Below are 15298 nucleotides of genomic sequence, written 5' to 3'. Positions count from 1 at the left end.
ATCGCCCATTTGTTGGCAACACTGTAGGTGTGTGTATAAAGGTGTATTTCACTTGAGTTTTTTTGCACTCCTAATTGGTCTGATTTCATGATGGACAGTGTCAATTACAGAGTAGTTCAAAGAAATACTAATAAATCTTATAGAATGAAAGTGAAAATTCTTCCAGATTTAAAACTTACACAACTTGGAAGACATAAAGGGAGCACCTTTACTACCTTGTATAAAGAAAATGAACTATTGTCTGCACAAAAAAATAATCACTTAAATTTTTACATAGATTTCATTTTAGTTGTGTCTGAATGAATTTTAACTTAATTTTCTGTCTATATCTGTGCATACTTATCTGTGCAAGGCAACCTAAACATGCATTTTGACTGCGCCAGAATCCATTTCGATAAGTTTTGTCCTGAGATCTGCATCAATGTGTCTGTGCCAGGCTCGTATCTGCGTATCCTCAGAGTGGGGGGGGGGAGCTCCTTACAGAGCCAAAAAGCCCAAGAAAGTGAAACAATAAATTGCAAAAAAACTGGCACTAAGACTTTTCGACGTTACAAATACACACTGTTAGCCTCTGGGGAGTGTCCCAACAGAGTTTTTGCAGGGGGCCCAAAATTTATACATCCTCTGGTGTGTATGACGGATTGCACAAAAATGATGGTGGAAGATTTCAATTTTTCTCGTATCTTAAGTGGCATCAAGATGTACATCTCCTTTTTTGATTACAATCGTCTAATCCAAAAGGTTTTGATGCATTCCTTGCTTGTGTTCAACGAACCTCACCGGTCGACCGGTGAGTAACCAGTTGCTAACCGCAGCGTTCTTGAGAGCTGCCGGTCAACTGGTTGCTTCCAATGTCGTTTTATGAGCCTCACCGGTTGATCTATCGATCAACTGGTGCAACTCTAGCTGGTTGATCGGTTGATGGAACCACGTGACATTTTAGACCAATTATATGTATTTTTCATTTGCGTGTTATTTGTCTGCATCATGACTGCGCAAGTAAGAAGTGATCAACCGAAAGCGTTCGATGAAGCATTGGTTCGTGAATAACCGGATAGTAACCGCTGACGTAATTGCTGTCACGTGATTAACCGGTCATGCTCGTCGAACGTAAATTTTGTGGCAAATCAAGGTTGATTTTATGGATTAAGTTATTATCTCCAAGGCATCTCTTAATATGTATCTTCTAGTCGAAGAATATTCCATGTCACTTAGGAAGTGTTGTTGAAACCAACTTCTCAATGTACTTTCATCATTTACTCTATGTAGTAATGAGTTTTACGGTAGCTAAAGATTTCCATTTTCAAATTTTAAAGAAAATTAAATTTTTAGCTACTAAAAATTTTTACTTAAAATATAAATGAAGCATCTTGGATTAAGCGAAACCTCAAACTTTCGAGGCTCAGATTTTTGAGAGTCTAACTGTACTTGTATTTGATTTTTAAAAATATAAGGCAGGTAAAAGGATTTTCAATTTTTCCATTTAATTCTACATTTGCGACTCAGTCCGAGGTTTTTTCAATTTTTAATTTTAGTTACTTGTTAACCCCCAACACGCAAAAGAAGAGGGCTATAAGTTTGACGTGTGTGTATCTGTGTAACTGTCGGTGGCATTCTAGCGCCTTAACGGATGGACAGATTTCGAAAATTTCGGTTTTTTGTTTGAAAGGAGAATTGATCAAAAGTGCTCTTAACTAGGTTGCGTTTTCGGATGACATTAATTAACGAATATTAATTATTTAAAATCCTTTGCGTCTAATTGAATGTGGAACTTCCATGTTACACAGAACTTAAGTTGTAACTTTTTTTAAAGCAGATTTTAAATACGGTTAATCCTCTATTGAACATTCATTGTTGCCCGACAACAAAAGAAATAGCAATGATTTAAAAAATGTATCCGTTGCCAGTTTCTTTTTGATAAATAAAATGCTTGTAATTGATTTTCAATGGAAGAGCCTTCTAAAAGGAATTTCAATTTTCCCTCTTGATTCTACATTTGCGACTCAGTCGGGATATTTTAAATTTTTGAATTTTAGCCTACTTATTTAATACAACTTCTCTCTTTTGGCAGTTTGATTCTATAATATCTTATTAAAAATGATAACTTTTTTTTAAAAATAATTTTACATTTATTAACAAGAAAGGAATTTGTTTACTTGATACTGCATACCTCGTTTATTTTTAATTTTACTTGATGTATTTGTAAAGAAATAAATAATTTGAGAACAGAATGAAAAAAGTTCGCCAAGCGTAAAAATTATATTTTTAATCGATTACTATTAGATTGCACAGTAAACAATAAATTTAAAACACCAACTTCATGACTTTTTTTTTTCCTATTCATCTTTACTCTTTATTAGTAAAATATTCAGTCACATGTTGACACGCTATTCAACAACTGAAACCCACCAACAGGAGCAATGTTCCCACATTTTGAAACATTACTGTCAATTTTTCCACTACCAGGGTTGGCAAAAACCCAGGCTTTTTTTTTAAAAGCCCATGGACCCAGGGTTTTTTGGGTTTTTTAAATAAAACCCAAAAAAAAACCCAACTGAAGCTGGGTTTTTAAAAGAAATGTGGGTTTTTTGTCTTTTTTTAGGGAAAATGTGGGGTACTTGTAGCATATTGTAGCGTAAGTATATGGACAAAGCACGAAAATTGTTTTGGGGAAAAAAGAAGCTGGAAAATTCAGCGTTTTCTGAAGAAAAGTATAAAAGATGACGAAACCCACAAATGGTGAAGTTTCAGGTTTTTTAGTTTCCATAATTACCAACAGTTAAGGCAAATTTACTTCTCGAGTGATAAAATCTATTGTTTGTTTGTTTGTTTTTAATTGCTAAATACATTTTTTTTTTTTTTTTTTTTTTGCATTTTACTTTTTTGTATTTCATTTTGTTATGCAAAACTACTGTAGAACCTCAAGTAGTTTAAATCCCTTTTTAGTGAATTCCAGCTTAATCAAGACAATTCTTTGAATTTTATGTTGCCTGTTTTTCTATTTCTGTGTACGGAGTAAGAAATATTAAACTTTTTCCTAGGATAATGAAAAAAATGCTGTATATCCTATTCTGTTTTCTATCCGACCGTTTGTAAAATCTGTTAATTTCTAAAAAAAAATATACCTTGTTTATTCGAGATTTGTGACGTGTTGGTTTGCAGAAAATAATTCACATGAAAGCCTTTTAGCTAGAGTAGTTTCCTCTGTACATTCTACAAATATTGAGAAAATCGGACGTGACAGGACTTAATCAAGATAATTTGAGTTATTTATTGAGACCAGTGAAAGAAAAAAGTTAAATATATTTATTTAAAATATTTGAAGTATTTTTTTTAATGCTTTTAAGAGTTAAAAAATACTATTAAAGTTTGAAATTCATTTTTTATGTTTACTGTCTGTGGTGAAGAACAAATAAAAAAGAAGTTTAAATTGTGAAAGTACTTAAATTAATTAATTTTTTTGAAAACAACTTAGAAAATTTTTAAAAACCTAAAAGTGGGCTAAATAATGGGGTTTTTTTAAATGGGTTTTTTCAAAAAAAAACTCATTGGGTCCAACCCAATTGGGTCCAATCTGGCCAACCCTGTCCACAACCCAATCTGCAGCATCTTGCTTCTTTCCCAGAGCATGGAACTTTTCAAGAATATCCGATACTCTGCTTTTTTTTTTTTTTTTTTTTTTGCAGTATTACGTATTTTATGCTTTTCGTTCTGAAAGGGTGCTTATTTCTTAGCACAACCAGAAGCATGTTTGAAACATTTGGAAAACACATCCTCTGCCCTTCACCCTGATGGAGTTTTTGCTTCAATAAAAATTACAATGAACTGGAAATCAGGTCTCTAAATACAGTCATCGCTCATTATAACCACCACACATTATAAGGACTATTTTATTATAATGACCGGCGATAAAAGCCTCAACTTTGTTCCTATGCACTCTATGTTCATTTGCTTTCGGTACAACGAATGTTCTATATCATCCAATCATCTGTCAAAATGTTCATGGGAGAAAAATGCAGCCACCGTTGTCCAAAGACTGGAGCACCCGAGGGTGGAGGTCTGTCTTGGCTCCATGCCTGTTAGTGTTAGCTGGGAAAGATGGTAAGATGGAGTGGCCTTCACACCTTGGGTGACCCTACCAGGAGTAAATACTCCCAACGTACTTCACCAACTCCTCCCAGTGACACCCCCATGCCACGATGAGGCCACTAACAGGACTTAAGGGGCTGAAAAGTCTCACTTTCTCTGGAAGCGCCAAGAGGTTCCCCATCTGCCCTAAATGCCAACAAGACCAGGCATCACCACAGCATATCTTGAGCTGCCTGGGATTGGACTGGAACGATATTCGACAGTCCACTGCTAGTGTCAGATTTCATAAGGGTCGACGGCTTCATCGATTTGGTCTGACTCCGTCTGACCAAAGGGAGATTAAAAACAACAACAACAACAATATATCATCCAATTCAATACAGCGGCGGAATTCAGCGGACCTTTTTCGGTATTTTTTTAAACAAATTTGTAACAATAATCAATGTCATTTCCGGTTACAAATTTGTTTAAAACAAATTTGTAACTTGAAATGATATTGATCATTGCTTAAAGGCAGCTGCACGGAGTCTTCAATATTCAATCCAACTTTGAGAAAAGGGGGGGATTGCTTCTATCTTGCTGATTTTAAAAAGCAAATGGAAACGGGATCTACTGCTGAAGTGATTGGTCAGGCAATCCAAAATGAAAATTTCGATGAAGAAGATGAAATGCTTTTTCTAAGAAAATGAAATTGGATGAAGCGTTGAACTTAAACGATTATAATCAAAAAGATGTTAACCTTTTGCAAAACGAAGCCCATATACACATATTTACCTTGGGACATATCAATTTGCTTGGAGATAAAACTATTTATCTTCCACTGTGGACTGTAGCCAGTGGGGTAGCTAGGGAGGGGCGGAGGGGGCGGTTCGCCCCGGGCAGCACTTTTTTGGGGGCGGCAATTTCACACATTTGGTGCGAAACATTCAATGCATTTTTCCAATAAGGGAATCACTTTTATCTATTACTGGAGGCAAAAAAAAAAAAAAAAAGTCTTTGAATTGTAAAGTTTTGGTACGACTATGATAGTGAAATGTCTAATACAAAACGTATGTTTTTCTTGTGGACATCCCAGCACGATTCTTTGTTCTCCCCCCCCCCCCCCTTCGTCTTGATCTACAGACTGAGGGAAGCTGTAGTGTAAATCAACGGACCTAAGATTTTTTCTTCACCGTAAAGGTTTACTATAGGGGAGGAAACAATAAATTTCATAACCTTTTGTTTTGGAGGAATCTACCATTGAATTTTAAGAAAGTTCCTTAGAAATTAATTTATTAAAAAAACAATATTTTTTTAAAGGATAGTGACAACAAGAGTAAGAGAAAAAAAGTTTCAAATGGAGGGCAATTTATTGCTCAACTTCGGGATAACATTATCTATTTCAACAATTGCTCTCATAGGTCCTTGATTACAAAATTTTCATTAAGACAGAATGAATTTTATGTACACTTTATAAAAGCACTTATTCACAACCCAAATACCAATACAGTAGAAGACCATTATAACGCCGACCTATATAACGCAATTCTCTATAAACCGCACAACTTTTCTGATGTAAACAATAGGTTTTGAAGTACCTCTGTTTTGCTTTGCAAACATAAAAATTGTTAGGCAAAATAAATTTTGAAACCGTTTTTCATCTTTTCATCTTCATTCAGAGTTTTAAACTGAAAATTAGTGTTCACAGTAAGCAGAAAATACCAGATGGCTCTTGAAAATGTAGCTGTTATGCAAACCATGAAGCTAGCAGAACTGCAGGATAATTCAATTTCTTTTGATTGTGAAACGTATTTATTTGGAAGTGATTAATTGTATAATTAGTGCTTTAATGTTCATTGCAGATAAAACTCATTCTGAAGTGCTAATATATAGATATATTCTGAGTAATAGTTTCAAAATTTGTAAAATGATCTATATAACGCAAAAACCTGTATAACGCAAAAACTCTGGTCCCAAGGTGTGCGTTATAATGGTCTTCTACTGTATTTGCTGTTGATATTTATTCCTTTAAGCAATGAGTTTCACATTTAGTCATTCATTATAATGAAAAGTTTTTAATCAATAAAATGTCTAGGCAAAGCCTTTTACATTTACATCAAAAGTAATGAAAATGATTTTTGACGCACAACTTTTCCTTCTGGTGAATCACAGTATGATTAATCGAACGCAAAAGGCCTCATTTATCTTATCGTCCTCTATCAGTAAAGAAGAGAATCATCCAAACTTGGTAATACGGACCTTAGTAAATATTGCTCGTAATCTGGACGGCAACTTTTGAGTTTGTCAACATTAAGTGATTCGCTCAAGCGCGGATCAAAAAGAGAGTCATAACTCCCTTTGAAAAACCAGACCCTAAAATTGTGTTTCTAAAGCTTCAAATTATTAAAATTTCCATGGCGGAGCAACGACCTTAACCTTCCTTCCAACTGTCACAAAGCTTCAAATGCATTTTCCAAGATTTCAATTTTGAAAATATCTGGAGGAGACCCACTTCCTTGCCCTTTCTCTCTTAACTTGGCGAAACATAGCCTAAAACGGCATTTTTAGGGGCTCTATTTTCAACCCCTCCTACCCCTTGTCCCAATCTACGTCTCCAAAGATAGCTTTAAAATGTGCTTCCAGGCCGGCGAATACTAACCCCTTCCCATATAATAAAAATAAAGACAGCTTAAAATTGTGTTGTTTAAGCCTCAATAAATGTCACATTTCTCGGGAAGAGAGCAATCGAACTTTCCTATTTCTTAACGTTACCAAACAGAGTAAAAATGCAGTTTTAGGCCTTCAATCTCAAAACATTTCTGTTTAAAACTTCAATATCAACAAATTCCTCAAGGCAGTCGAATTCTGACCGGCCTGACCCTTCCTGTAAGGTGATTAAAGGTAGTGAAAAATGTGTGTTTAGGAAGCTTTAAACTTTAAAACCCCCCTTTCCTCCAATGTCTTCAAAAATCGCATCAAAATGGGTTTTTGAGACTTCAGCTTCAAAAAATTCTAAGGAAGAGGCTCCAAATGTCCAAGCAGTCACCTAACGTCACAAACTGGCTCAAAATTTCGTTTTCAGAAATTTTTGAAGGAAGTACGCAAAGTCTTTTTTTCCCGCAATGATTAAAATGAACAATTTCCAGAACGATTTCGGGTAGGAAACCTCCATCTGACCTCTCTCTCATTACGTTGTCTGTCAAACAACAGTTAAAATCGCGTTTTTAAGACGTCATTTTCAAAACATTGCCAGGGGAGACGGAAGAGCCATCTAATTTCCCAACATTTTTTAGAAACATTCAGCAGCTCCCTAACTCCCACCAAAGATGCTTTTGAAACTTCGGTATCGAAAAATTTCAAGAGAGCTGTCCGAAAGTTCTCTACTCTCTTTAGCGTCATCAAAGATAGCAAAAAATAGATTTTAATATGGAAAATATTTCGGGGGGAAAATCCAATGGGAAACCCTTACACCACTAAATACAGCCAACGCATTTGTGTTTTTCAGTCTAGTCAAAACACTTTCCGGGCAGCGCTACCGAACCTTCCCCAATCTCTTCACGCATCCAAAGATATCCTAAATTGCTTTTTTAACACTTCAACTTCGGAAAATTTCCTTGAACTCCCCCCCCCCCTGCGTTACTAAAATTGTGAAATTTTACTTAACTCTTGGAAAGTTTTGGTGGGGCCCTGAATTGTTTTTCTCCTGCAAAAAAAAAAAAAATTCCCTTTCTTTTGTAAATTAAGTTCTTATATTGTACTTTAAATACTTTTGACTCTTTGATGTATTAGTAATTTCTCATCAAAAGGGGGGGGGGCAAATTGAGGAACCGCCCCGGGCGGCCGAAAGTGCAGCTACGCCACTGATTGTAGCCTATTCCCATATATCGCACTATACTGTGCTAATAATTAGATTACAATTTTCGGTACTTTTCCGTTAGCCGGGCGCAAGCGAAAATCGCCAAATGATAACACCCAATGCCAAGCTATGAAATTGGCAGATTTCTACATCAATTCGGCAAATCATCGGTTGGTGTTGGGTGTAATCATTTGGTAATTTTCGCTAGCACGCCAGGCTAACGGAAAAGTACCCAACTTTTTTTATTTAATTTTTAACAGTAATAAATAGTAGTAATTATTTTTTAAATATAGGTAATTAATAGGTCTTTAATACTTCACAGAATCTACACACAGCTTCACAGAATGCGCATATTATATTATCATTTTCAATTTCATTTCAAAAATGAAATACGTAGTATTGAAATGCTGTACAAACTGAGAGCTGTTCTTTCAGTGTTTTTTTTTTTTTTTTTTTTTTAATTTTTAACTGTAGTTACAGTCAGACCTTGATTTAACAAACCTCTATTTAACAAATTTCGTGATTTAACGAATTTTTCTTTTTCCCCCGACTAAAATGAAGGCAAAAACCCCTATTTTCCAAATAATAAACCCTGAATTGACGAATTATTTTAACAGCTGAAAAAATTTTTTTTGGCAATTTGAGTTAGAAAATATTGGAATGTTTTCCAAACGTTATATCCATATTGTCCAAAATAGAAAGCCCTTTTTTTTTTTTTTTTTTTTTTTGAATCAATCAGCATTTTTTGACGGGCGAGGGGGCAACTAATGAATAAGAGATTTTGATGCAGAAAAGCGATAGTAAAACTCCTATTAAAACTGCTACTTTTTCAAATGCTTTGTATTAGTGATGTGCCAGATCGTTAAAACAGTAGATCCGGGGATACGGATCCGGATCATTTGTGTCAAGATCCGCAGATACGGATACCGATCTCAAAATTTTTTTTGCACAGTTCAACTCTCCAAGGGTAAAATTTGATACAGAAGGTATAGCTCCAACTGTATGCAACTTGGAAGTTCCAAATAAATAACAAACGCAGAAAACTTTGTTCCTTCAATTTTTAAGTTTTTACTACCATTAATTGTGAAAAACGCTAAGTCGGTTTTTACCAATATCTCCGGTAATTAAAGTTCCCCATAAAAGGAAGTCAAACTAAGAACCCTTTCGGTCAAGTCCCCTTTTGAATGAAAAAAGAACTATCAAAAACAGTTCATCTGTTAGGGAACTACGGTGCCACAAATAGCCACACAGATACACTTTTAAAAAATTTTACCCGTTCCTTTTTGTGACGGCGCGTACAAATTGGATTCTGAAATGATGCCTTATAATTTAAATAGTGATTAAAACTTAATTTATATGGAATTTTATTCTTTTATCCAAATATTTTAGAATTTTTAGAATAGAAAAGATCCGTCAGAAAAGTAACGGATATGGATCTTTATTTTCCCTCAGATATCCGCGGATACGGATATTCAGAACATCACTACTTTGTATGGCCTGGAAACTAAAAACATATCTCATGCAGCAGGCTGCAAATGGCACAGTATTTTCTTCTCTTCATAAAGTCAAAAGAGAACTATTTAGAGTCAAGCATCAAGGAAATTGTCAAACATCATTACTTAGTGTTAGTAGTTTGAAATTTCAAACTAACTAGTGCGTAATAGTGATATTCCAGATATCCGAAGGAAAATAAAGATCTGTATCGGTATCCGTTACTTTTTTGACGGATCTTAAACGTATCATTTCTATTCTAAAAATGTTTAAATATTTGAATAAAAGACTTAAATTCCGTTTAAATTAGGTTTTATTCCCTATTTAAATTATAAGGTATCATTTCACCCCCCCCCCCCCCATTGCAAAAAGGAAGGGGAAATAAGTTTTAAAAGTGTGTATCAGTGTGTCTTTTTGTGGCATCGTAGCTCCTAAACAGATGAACCGATTTTGATAGTTCATTTCTCGTTCAAAAGGTGACTTGATCGAAAGTGTTCATAGCTTGGCCTCGTTTTAGTAGAACTTTAATTACCGGAGATATTAATTAAAAACCGATTTAACATTTTTTACAATTATGGTAGTAAACATTTACCCGTGCGATAAAAATGTTGGCCCTAATTGAAAAAACAAAGTTTTCTGCGTTTGATATTTATTCGAAACTTCCAACTTATGTACAGAAGGAGCTATAATCTTATTAAGTAAATTTTAAATGCAATTCTAAGCCATTGTATGCGTGATTGTTAGCGATTTAATAGTTGGAAGACAAGAAGAAAAAGCTCAATGATTTAAAATTTCTATCTGCTGTCAGTTCATATTTGTTCTGACCCGCAAAATTCATCTTAATCTGAAGTCGGCTGTCTGGGACATGCTTTTTTTTTTTAATTTTTAATTTAATATTAGTTATATTGTTATTGATTTGGGGTATCTGTTATTCTTCATTTTGGTTTTTCCCGGCATCCTTTTAAAAAAGTGAGACTAAATTCTCTATTTACTGTTTGTAAAGGTGTTCCCGGCTCTGTATTTCGTCGATCGGAGAAGTTAGGTGGAATGGGTCAGCGCTGCATTTATGCTGAAATAAAATGGGAAAAATTATACCTAGCCTGTACAGTAGCAGCTTTACACTCTTGATCCTGTATCCTACATCTACCGAGCAAGCAAGGAATAATTTTTCACATTCCATCTAAGCATTAATGCAGCGCTGACTCATTCCTTCCAACTCTCCCTTAATTTTAACGGAGTCTAAATCATAGTCTTGATTATATTTTTTGCCGCATTTGACATTTTTTGTAGAAACTGCCATTATTCTGACAGGAATACCTTCGTAACAAATTTTACACTTGTATAGTTGAATTGGGTAAAAAAAAAAGATTTGAGATCCGTATCCATTAGTGACGTACCGAGTAGCACTTTGGCCGAGTACCGAGTACTCGGCCTTTCACTACTCGGCCGAGTACTGAGTTCTCGGCCTTTCACAACTTGGCCAAGTTACCAAGTACCAATTATGTTTTAAGAAGAACCACCGACACACATGTGATGAATTTTGAACTTATTGGAATAGTAGTATAGACCTCCTGGTCCATATAATAGTTTTTAAAACTAAATTCCTGATGAAATTTAACTACGCATTACATAAACAATTTTGTTTGGGACAAAAATTTTACAAAAAAATTATTTTTAAAATAAAAAATAAATAAATAAAAGGTATGATTAATCAAGTTGGAATTAAAACAAATAACAATAAAATCCCTTTAATGCGGACACTAACAGGACAATTTTTTTTTTGTCCGCAATAGAGAGGTGTCTGCAGACGGGGGTTTAATAATGTTATTTGCATTGGAACTGGGGAATTAAAAATTGTCCGCATAAGAGGGGTGTCCGCCTTTGAGGGGTGTCTGTTAAGAGGGGTTTCACTGTATACCAATCGTAGTTCTAGTCCGCCAAACATAAATAATTTTTAAAAGCAGATAAAACAAATGTACAGGAACACTGCAGACACGTGTTTCTGCCCCCCTCCCCTCCCGTTACAAGGAACGTCTTTTTCAGTGCATAATATGTGACTTAAAGAATATAAAGACATTTGACAAAAAATTCGGACTTTTGTCGAATGCCTTTAAATCTGCGAGCTCCCATTTTGTGCATTGAAAAGGGAATTCCTTGTAACACCAAAACACATGAAGCTCATAAATGGCAAGCCAATTGAGTAATAAAAATTTTCAGAAAAGAAAAATTTCTAGCTCGTCTCTTGGCTTTGTTTTTGTGACTAAATTCCATTTGCCTCCCAGGCACAGACATATGCATATGAATAAGTTTAATTAATTTCTGCTATATCCGACTTTAAGAAAACAAGAATTGAAAAGACCAAAACAAACTATTAGCTATAGATAACTGAAATGCACTGTGCTAAAAAGCTTGAATTGAGAATTCTTGATAAAATAATTCAATGATAGTTTCTTACTGCATAAATGCGGACAAATTCTTAACAAAATAAACAATTCACTTCAAATGGTTATCGCAACGTATATTAAAAAAGAAAAAAACTTATCATCGAAGAAACTAGAAAAAGAAAATTTAAAAAGTATATCGTTAGCTGAATGCTACAACAAGGTAACCGCAAATTTGTAAGAAATTGAATGTTTTACAAAATGGTGGTTTAATGATATTTTAATATCGTGAAAAGACACTAATTTCTTGAGTTTTTTTCGAAACAGTATAAAAAATACTGAGTTGAATTTACGTACTTAGAGCATTTTTCCACATTATGAATGTGAATGATTTAAATTAATTTTAAACGTATTTAATTTTGAACATTCACGTTCTGAGTTATTGGTAATGAGTTTCACATTTTCCCCCTTTTTTATGGTTTCTGCGTCTAAACAATAAAAATGTGCTCCAGTATCAATTTTCTTCATAATGAATCATAAATAATAAGCAGCTTCATATAATAACTAATATATGTTTCTTTTTTTTACAAACAAGATGCATTTTATTTTTATTCCAAGATAATTATTTCATTTGAGTAAAAATATTACACGCTGAAACCCATTTATAAGCAAAACTAACTTCTAAAACCCGAAAATCAAACGCTCCTGGAAACGGAGAATGGTTGCCGTAACGTTAGTGAAGCCAAAAAGCTCGCCAACACTATTCGAATCCAAAATCCCAAGATCAATGCTCTATAATTAAATCAATTCGTCAATATGCCCTACGGCGGATAGAGGCGCTCTCCGCTTCTCAGTGGGGGGTGTGCTTGTCATCACACTGATCATTCAAGACACTCTAATTTAGATGATCAACGCACATAATCAAATCTAGATTAAATACATTATCATTATGCAATTTTTAGGGAGTTTCAAATCATTTGGAACTATGTTTTAGCCGAAAGAGTTTCTTAATTATTTTTCAAAATAAATAAATAAATAAAATTTTCTGAAAAATTAATTTTTAAGGAAAATCTTTAGAAACGCCCACCTTTAGAAAATCTCAAGTTATTTGGCCCAATTTAAGCCTATATATCCTAAGAAAACCTTGAAAATAAAAATTTGAAGATTTTCTTCAGAGCTTTTTACAGAAAATCTACAGATCTTAAGTCTGTAGATTTCCTTAAGATTTAGGCTTAAAAGTGAGCCAAATAGCTTCAGATTTTCTCAACTTCAGAACATTCTGCAGAAAATCTAGAGATCTTCACTCTGCCGATTTTCTTAAGATGTAGGCTTATGAAGTGGGCCAAATACCTTCAGATTTTCTCAACTTTTTTTTTTACAGTTTTTTTTTTTTTTTGAGATCCTTTCTAGTGGGGATTATAGCTGCTAAACGGAGATGACATGGAATTAAAATTAGCGACAGTTGTTGAAAATTATTTTCAGGAGAAGAGGAGAAAAATCAAGAGGTTAAAACAAAAATTTAGGAGTTTTAAGGGCCCTTAGAAGAAAAAATTAAATTTCAGGAGTTTTTCAAGATTTTCAGGAGGTGTACGAACCCTGTAATTAGCACATGGATCAGACTTTCAGTTATCAATGTTAATAAGAGATATGAAATTGTACCCTCCAGCGTCTCAACGTTCTAATTTTAAAATTGGGAATGCAGGTTAAAGGGTTCTCTTCTAAAAGGGGTGTATGATTTGAAAAGCTAATTTTGGGACTAAGATTTTTATTTAAAAAAAAACAAAAAAAACACGACTATGCCTGTCCTATGAAACAGTTCACTATTAAAAAAAGTTCCAGAGAGACTCATGTATCTATATCCAGCTCATGAAAAAATTGGTTAAAAGTCATAGCATAGCGAGTCGAAAAAACATTATTATGATGAAATCGCAACTTACTTGTTTGATGAATATGTAAAGATTTCGAAGTTTTGACCGTAGCAATTTAAAAGTCTCTCTCGACATTCAATTCCGGCAATTAATAGAAGAAACATTATTCTTTGGCGGAATTTCAATCCGCATTCAATTTCTCAACATCGAACACAGCACCATAAAAAACATAAGAAAAATAATGCTGCTACAATACTCTTTATCTGACGGCTGCAGATAAACCACAGCGATAAGAGTTTGAAATAAATTATTATTTAATGTTAATAAACCTTTTAATTTAATTTTGTACAAATACTAAAGGACAATCCAATATTATTTTGATAAGAAAACTTTAATTGACTACAAATAATTATAAAAAAAAATTAAATGAAGCAAATATTTGCAGTTCTAAAATTAAAATGCTTCACAATTAAGACTTAATACAGCTTTTCATCCCCCTTAAAGTGAAGGAACAAAAAAAAAAATGCTAAATTATATTGCAGTTTTTTTCTATCGTGCTTTATGATAAGGAACTGAGAGAAAATTCCTCCCCCCCCCCCCGTTTTTTGCCAATAAAACTCTGAATTAATACATACTTTGCAAAATAAACTTTGCATGCTGAAATATTAGAATTTATCGGCATGACAGATAACGTCACTTATTTGTAACATGTTTCTCGATGTCAAATAATATGGCATGTAAACATAGTTACAAAGGCCAGAGACAACATGATCGAGAAAGATGTCATTTCAGCTAGGACTAAAGGATCACTCAAACTCACCTAAATAAAAGAATTCAGAAAACGTAAGGTGGTTCGCACACTCCAAAATTGTCTACTATACTCCAAAACTTGAGTTGTCCAGCACGGAAAGTGGAATTTGCCCCTTGTGCCAGTGTTAATTTGGAATATTGCCCCATGCAGTTAAAATTCTATTGTTTTCACATGAAAATTTAGATTTGGTTTCTAAAATATTTCAGACAAGCTTGGGAAAATAAGCTTTTCTGTTGGGTACCAGAGCTGAGGCAATAAAAAAATAGTGTTTGGGGGATATTTCGATAATTGGGAATCTGGCGATCTTTCTTCATTGGCGTCACTTTTTGGCTCCATCGCCTGCGCGAGAGGTATTTCTCTTTGCAAATCAAAACAAGAGATCGGAAACATCTATTCACATAGGGTTACTAGAAATCAGTAGGTTTACCAAAATAAGATTATTTACGCCAAAAATGAATGAGCCAAATACCTTCAGATTTTCTCAACTTCAGAACATTCTGCAGAAAATCTAGAGATCTTCAGTCTGCAGATTTTCTTAAGATGTAGGCTTATGAAGTGGGCCAAATACCTATAGATTTTCTCAACTTTTTTTTTAAAGTTTTTTTTGAGATCCTTTCAAGTGGGGGAGCTTTCACCCAGAAAGGACTTTTAACGCTCATGTCTGTTGAGAAGGAACACGGCAGAAAATGCTTGAACAAATACGGACCCAAGTCTGGATTTTCGTTGCACGAATTTTTACACAAGGTTCAAAACATCAAAAAATATACCTGAAGAGCTTTCACTCAGAAAGGACTTTTAACACCTATGTCTGTGTAGAAGGAAC

The sequence above is a fragment of the Uloborus diversus genome, unplaced genomic scaffold (genome assembly GCF_026930045.1).
Source record: "Uloborus diversus isolate 005 unplaced genomic scaffold, Udiv.v.3.1 scaffold_14, whole genome shotgun sequence".
Classification (NCBI taxonomy): Eukaryota; Metazoa; Arthropoda; class Arachnida; order Araneae; family Uloboridae; genus Uloborus; species Uloborus diversus.
The sequence above is the reverse complement of the archived record's forward strand: the minus strand, read 5'-3'. Positions refer to the sequence as shown.